This window comes from Nomascus leucogenys, chromosome 2, assembly GCF_006542625.1.
Source record: "Nomascus leucogenys isolate Asia chromosome 2, Asia_NLE_v1, whole genome shotgun sequence".
Taxonomy (NCBI): Eukaryota; Metazoa; Chordata; class Mammalia; order Primates; family Hylobatidae; genus Nomascus; species Nomascus leucogenys.
Window position 1 is genome coordinate 133,585,628 of NC_044382.1, and position 8,295 is coordinate 133,593,922.

Consider the following 8,295-nt stretch of genomic DNA (forward strand, 5'->3'; position numbering starts at 1 on the left):
GAAGGGCTTAAAGGAGCTGATGGAGCTGAAAGCCAAGTTTCGAGAACTACGTGAAGATTGCAGAAGCCTCGGTAGCCCATGCAATCAACTGGAAGAAAGGGTATCAATGATGGAAGATGAAATGAATGAAATGAAGAGAGAAGGGAAGTTCAGAGAAAAAAGAATAAAAAGAAATGAACAAAGCCTCCAAGAAATTTGGGACTATGTGAAAAGACCAAACCTACGTTTGATTGGTGTATCTGAAAGTGACGGGGAGAATGGAACCAAGTTGGAAAACACTCTACAAGATATTATCCAAGAGAACTTCCCCCATCTAGCAAGGCAGGCCAACATTCAGATTCAGGAAATACAGAGAACGCCACAAAGATACTCCTCGAGAAGAGCAACTCCAAGACACATAATTGTCAGATTCACCAAAGTTGAAATGAAGGAAAAAATGTTAAGGGCAGCCAGAAAGAAAGGTCGGGATACCCACAAAGGGAAGCCCATCAGACTAACAGCTGATCTCTTGGCAGAAACTCTACAAGCCAGAAGAGAGTGGGGGCTGATATTCAACATTCTTAAAGAAAAGAATTTTCAACCCAGAATTTCATATCCAGCCAAACTAAGCTTCATAAGTGAAGGAGAAATAAAATCCTTTGCAGACAAGCAAATGCTGAGTGATTCTGTCACCACCAGGCCTGCCCTAAAGGAGCTCCTGAAGGAAGCACTAAACATGGAAAGGAACAACCAGTACCAGCCACTGCAAAAACATGCCAAATTGTAAAGACCATCGAGGCTAGGAAGAAACTGCATCAACTAACGAGCAAAATAACCAACTAACATCATAATGACAGGATCACATTCACACATAACAATATTAACTTTAAATGTAAATGGGCTAAATGCTCCAATTAAAAGACACAGACTGGCAAATTGGATAAGGAGTCAAGACCCATCAGTGTGCTGTATTCAGGAAACCCATCTCACGTGCAGAGACACACAGAGACTCAAAATAAAGGGATGGAGGAAGATCTACTAAGCAAACGGAAAACAAAAAAGGGCAGGGGTCGTGATCCTAGTCTCTGATAAAATAGACTTTAAATCAACAAAGATCAAAAGAGACAAAGAAGGCCATTACATAATGGTTAAGGGATCAATTCAACAAGAAGAGCTAACTATCCTAAATATATATGCACCCAACACAGGAGCACCCAGATTCATAAAGCAAGTCCTGAGTGACCTACAGAAGGACTTAAACTCCCACACAATAATAATGGGAGATTTTAACACCCCACTGTCAACATTAGACAGCTCAATGAGACAGAAAGTTAACAAGGATATCCAGGAATTGAACTCAGCTCTGCACAAAGTGGACCTAATAGACATCTACAGAACTCTCCACCCCAAATCAACAGAATATACATTATTTTCAGCACCACACCACACCTATTCCAAAATTGACCACATAGTTGGAAGTAAAGCTCTCCTCAGCAAATGTAAAAGAACAGAAATTATAACCAACTGTCTCTCAGACCACAGTGCAATCAAACTAGAACTCAGGATTAAGAAACTCACTCAAAACCACTCAACTACATGGAAACTGAACAACCTACTCCTGAATGACTATTGGGTACATAACGAAATGAAGGCAGAAATAAAGATGTTCTTTGAAACCAATGAGAACAAAGACACAACGTACCAGAATCTCTGGGACACATTCAAAACAGTGTGTAGAGGGAAATGTATAGCACTAAATGCCCACAAGAGAAAGCAGGAAAGATCCAAAATTGACACCCTACCATCACAATTAAGAACCAGAAAAGCAAGAGTAAACACATGCAAAAGCTAGCAGAAGGCAAGAAATAACTAAAATCAGAGCAGAACTGAAGGAAATAGAGACACAAAACCCCTTAAAAAAATTAATGAATCCAGGAGCTGGTTTTTCTGAAAAGATCAACAGAATTGATAGACTGCTAGCAAGACTAATAAAGAAGAAAAGAGAGAAGAATCAAATAGATGCAATGAAAAATGAAAAAGGGGATATGACCACCGATCCCACAGAAATACAATCTACCATCAGAGAATACTACAAACACCTCTACACAAATAAACTAGAAAATCTAGAAGAAATGGATAAATTCCTTGACAAATACACCCTCCCAAGACTAAACCAGGATGAAGTTGAATCTCTGAATAGACCAATAACAGGCTCTGAAATTATGGCAATAATCAATAGCTTACCAACCAAAAAGAGTCCAGGACCTGATGGATTCACAGCCGAATTCTACCAGAGGTACAAGGAGGAACTGGTACCATTTCTTCTGAAACTATTCCAATCGATAGAAAAAGAGGGAATCCTCCCTAACATATTTTATGAGCCCAGCATCATCCTGATACCAAAGCCTGGCAGAGACACAACCAAAAAAGAGAATTTCAGACCAATATCCTTGATGAACATTGATGCAAAAATCCTCAATAAAATACTGGCAAACCGAATCCAGCAGCACATCAAAAAGCTTATCCACCATGATCAAGTGGGCTTCATCCCTGGGATGCAAGGCTGGTTCAACATAGGCAAATCAATAAATGTAATCCAGCATATAAACAGAACCCAAGACAATAACCACATGATTATCTCAATAGATGCAGAAAAGGCCTTTGACAAAATGCAACAACCTTCATGCTAAAAACTCTCAATAAATTAGGTATTGATGGGACATATCTCAAAATAATAAGAGCTATCTATGACAAACCCACAGCCAATATCATACTGAATGGGCAAAAACTGGAAGCATTCCCTTTGAAAACTGGCACAAGACAGGGATACCCTCTCTCACCACCCCTATTCAACATAGTGTTGGAAGTTCTGGCCAGGGCAATCAGGCAGGAGAAGGAAATAAAGGGTATTCGATTAGGAAAAGAGGAAGTCAAATTGTCCCTGTTTGCAGATGACATGATTGTATATCTAGAAAACCCCATTGTCTCAGCCCAAAATCTCCTTAAGCTGATTAGCAACTTCAGCAAAGTCTCAGGATACAAAATCAATGTACAAAAATCACAAGCATTCTTGTACACCAATCACAGACAAACAGAGAACCAAATCATGAGTGAACTCCCATTCACAATTGCTTCAAAGAGAATAAAATACCTAGGAATCCAACTTACAAGGGATGTGAAGGACCTCTTCAAGGAGAACTACAAACCACTGCTCAATGAAATAAAAGAGGATACAAACAAATGGAAGAACATTCCATGCTCATGGGTTGGAAGAATCAATATCATGAAAATGGCCATACTGCCCAAGGTAACTTATAGATTCAATGCCATCCCCATCAAGCTACCAATGACTTTCTCCACAGAGTTTGAAAAAACCACTTTAAAGTTCATATAGAACCAAAAAAGAGCCCACATTGCCAAGTCAATCCTGAGGCAAAAGAACGAAGCTAGAGGCATCATGCTACCTGACTTCAAACTATACTACAAGGCTACAGTAACCAAAACAGCATGGTACTGGTACCACAACAGAGACATAGATCAATGGAACAGAACAGAGCCCTCAGAAATAATGCCACATATCTACAACTATCTGATCTTTGACAAACCTGACCAAAACAAGCAATGGGGAAAGGATTCCCTATTTAATAAATGGTGCTGGGAAAACTGGCTAGCCATATGTAGAAAGCTGAAACTGGATCCCTTCCTTACACCTTACACAAAAATTAATTCAAGATGGATTAAAGACTTACATGTTAGACCTAAAACCCTAAAAACCCTAGAAGAAAACCTAGGCAATACCATTCAGGACATAGGCATGGGCAAGGACTTCATGTCTAAAACACCAAAAGCAATGGCAACAAAAGGCAAAATTGACAAATGGGATCTAATTAAACTAAAGAGCTTCTGCACAGCAAAAGAAACTACCATCAGAGTGAACAGGCAACTTACAAAATGGGAGAAGATTTTTGCAACCTACTCATCTGACAAAGGGCTAATATCCAGAATCTACAATGAACTCAAACAAGTTTACAAGAAAAAAACAAACAACCCCATCAAAAAGTGGGCGAAGGACATGAATAGACACTTCTCAAAAGAAGACATTTATGCAGCCAAAAAACACATGAAAATATGCTCATCATCACTGGCCATCAGAGAAATGCAAATCAAAACCACAGTGAGATACCATCTCACACCAGTTAGAATGGCCATCATTAAAAAGTCAGGAAACAACAGGTGCTGGAGAGGATGTGGAGAAATAGGAACACTTTTACACTGCTGGTGGGACTGTAAACTAGTTCAACCATTGTGGAAGTCAGTGTGGCAATTCCTGAGGGATCTAGAAATACCATTTGACCCAGCCATCCCATTACTGGGTATATACCCAAAGGACTATAAATCATGCTGCTATAAAGACACATGCACACGTATGTTTAATGCGGCACTATTCACAATAGCAAAGACTTGGAACCAACCCAAATGTCCAACAGCGATAGACTGGATTAAGAAAATGTGGCACATATACACCATGGAATACTATGCAGCCATAAAAAATGATGAGTTCATGTCCTTTGTAGGGACATGGATGAAACTGGAAAACATCATTCTCAGTAAACTATCTCAAGGACAAAAAACCAAACACTGCATGTTCTCACTCACAGGTGGGAATTGAACAATGAGAACTCATGGACACAGGAAGGGGAACATCACACTCTGGGGACTGTTGTGGGGTGGCGGGAGTGGGGAGGGACAGCATTAGGAGATATACCTAATGCTAAATGACGAGTTAATGGGTGCAGCAAACCAACATGGCACATGGATACATATGTAACAAACCTCCACATTGTGCACAGGTACCCTAAAACCTAAAGTATAATAAAAAATAAATAAATAAATACAGATATTTGTGTATTCCAGAAGAATGATAAGTATACTAAAACGATCACCATATGGTTTCCTGACTCATGTAACGTATGGGACCATATCAGATCTCTGGATTGGTCACAGTGCTAAGAAACTGGTCCCCTGTGAGTGACAGTCGGTTAGGCTTAGCACAGTCAGTGGACATTGGCAAGCTAATGAAAAATTTTACTCCTTTATACTGTGACCATGTTGTTCATTATCCCTTTGAAAAAGCATTTAGGCAGCTTCCTTGCCAGAGAAGGAGGCAGACTGTCATCCATGTAGTAGATCATGTTGTCTACCTTAGAAAAGAAAATCTCCTTTACAGTGGAGCCTTGCCATGTTCATTCCTACATGGAAAACACACATTTTTAACTTCTGAGAAGTTCAACAAGATAACTCTTACTCAATCCTCTTTGCTTCTAAACAAAACCCCAAACTCCCACACTGCTAGAAATCTTATTTTTTCCACAGTTACACAATTAACTGCTGCTGCTTCTGGTCTGAAGCAGATATTCTTTTGCCAAACAAAGTGAACAATGAGATGCACCATTTTGAATTATGACCACCTGGAGGATTAACCTTTCCAGTGTTCTTCAGCCCTCAACAGCTACAAAGGTCACAACAGTGCACTTCTGGCTGATGTCAGCATGTAGCATAACATTTTGTAAAATCCAGGTTTAAATGGTGTACTAGTCCATTTTCATATGGCTATGAAGAAATACGTGAAACTGGGTAATTTACAAAGAAAAAGAGGTTTAGTGGACTCACAGTTCCACATGGTGGGGGAGGCCTTATAATCTTGGTGGAAGGTGAAGGTGGAGCAAAGGGACATCTTATGTGGTGGCAGGCAAGAGAGGATGTGCAGGGGAACTGCCCTTTATAAAACCATCAAATCTCATGAGACTATCACAAGAACAGCATGAGAAAAAGCTATCCCCATGATTCAATTACCTCCACTTCCACAAGGTCCCTCCCATGACACATGGGGATTATGGGAGCTACAATTCAAGATGAGATTTGGATGGGGACACAGCCAAACCACATCAAGTGGCATACCCTTCAGGCCAAGGAAACTATCCATGAAGCCATGGGTGTTGACTGGAGCAGGGATGGCTTTATGACAGAGGTGTGCCCAGTGGAATGCTCACACTGTTTATTCATGCTTCTAAACCATGTTTTTTATATATATACAGATAGAGATGTAGATAGATAGACATGCATACACACGCATTATAGGTGATATACCACCTGTAATGAATGATAAGGTGTTGCCAGTCCTCTAACTTAGAGTTTCCTGGGAGGTTTAAAATGGAAATCTCAGGTTACATGGTCAAATGTTGTTCCATGATCAGGCATTCAGTTGATGTGTGTCCAGGGCAAAACTAGGAGCTGTTTCTCAAAAGGAAAAGCGTTTTTAGGTAAAGGATCATGGCTTTGCTCTAAAATCCTAGGGTCTTCCTTGTAATTCTCTGACTGTGTCTTTCCACCAGTTTCGTCAGCTTCCTAATCCACTACAAACACTCCCAGCAATTGAGTCCACTAGTTCATAAATGACAGTGCTCTCATTTTGTTTGCCTTGCAGGCAGGACCAGCAGGAGGCCTTTCTTAAACTCTATTCTCCTATCAAGTATAAACTGTTCCCAAACATCAAAGAGGTCGACCAAGCATTCTTTGGTTTATTTGCTTGAAAGGTAGGGGGTACAAGATACAGCAATGTAGTTTTCACTTTAAAGGATCTATTTTGACATACCATAGATTAATAGAGTCCAGAAATATCACCGAGTTATCAGAACCCTGTATTTTAATGTAATTTCTTTTCTACTCTCTGGCATTCATGTTATCTTTTGAGGCTTCTAGAATACTTGCTACTCTCTCTCTGTTCTGTAAACGTATCAGTATAGCTGTTGCAGCCTTGATGCAAGTTGATGAAGGTAAATAGTCTGTCAGGTAAAAGCAAACAGCTTTCAGTGCACTTTGTTTATTGGCATAAAGGGGGGAAAAACATTTCTCAGCTCAGCAGCAGCATAACAGTTACTAGGGCCTGTAGCAATTTGCCCACACATGTAAAAACAGCTTCAATGAAGATATCACATAATGAAGCCCATGATAATCACTGTCATTCTCCCAGACCCATGTGTCTTCTGCATAGATCAACCAAGTGAGCTAAGTGGCCTTGCGGTGGAAATCTTCACCCATTTATCTCTCAAGCAAATCACTTCCGACTCTCTATCCAGGACGTTGATGCCACAGTCTCTCTACTTTTCAAAAACTTCAAACTAATAAAAGTCATGTTCCTTTTTTCCTCATCTGACCTCCTAAGCATTACTTGTCATACCGTTTTTTAAAGTTTCCTCATCTGACCTCCTAAGAATTACTTGTCATACATATTTTTTAAATTTGCTTATATTCAGAAGAGAAATCTCACAAGCATTTTGATGTGCAAGCTGTCTCCTCCCAAGTTTGTAACTGGCCTCCTAGAGCATTCTGTGTGATCTGACTTTTGATATAAGTCTGGAGGCCACAAGGACTAGTGGAGGCGGGGCTTCCTCCTCAAAGGTAATGACCCCAGGCAAAGTCAAATGAGGGGCTTCAAGCATAAAAGGCACAGTCTGAGCAAGGATGGGAGGGATTGGAGGTATGGAGTAGTTGCTGCTCCTGACAACGGGTCATCAGTGCAGTTTAGGGACTTAGGACATTTTGAGTTACTCTCTTCACATGTTTTCATTCCATTTTTTCAGTTATGCCATATTCCCATTATTCAATCACAAGTAGCATTTTAGAAAGAAGAAGGGAAGAGCCAATTTATCACATTTTTTATTTCTATTATTAATGCAAGGGGTAACAAAGGTACAGTAAATATTGTCGGTGATGGAAAACTCAATTCTACTGAGTGGAAAATAACTACTCCTTAGATAAGTTTTCTAAAAACATATATGTGGTGAAGAAAGCTTTTCTTTATTATTCTATTGTATTTACACAGCAAGTTTATAATTATATGTTACATTCACCAAATGGAGGTCAAATGGTCCTGCTGTCTATTCTCCCCTTGCATAATAACTTAATACAAAAACCCAAACTGTAAGAACTATTTTATATGGTGGAAGAATACAGAGTATAGATTCACTGGAAAATCAGGCTTAAAGATAAAATTTCAAATTAAATAACCATATTAAAATGACAGTAAGCGACTCCAGGGCATGCTTTGCTGGGCTATTAATATATGCCTCGAGCAGCTGAAGACACCCAAGGCATTCATTAATAGACACTAAAACACACCCTGTCATGCTTTAATGCTAAATTAATTAAGCAATAACGTGCCCCGTATGAAGGTCTTTCCTGGTCCAGCAATTACTGAATGGAAGAAATAAAGGTATTGTCAGACACTCCTTGACCAAACAACTATTAGTTTGCATA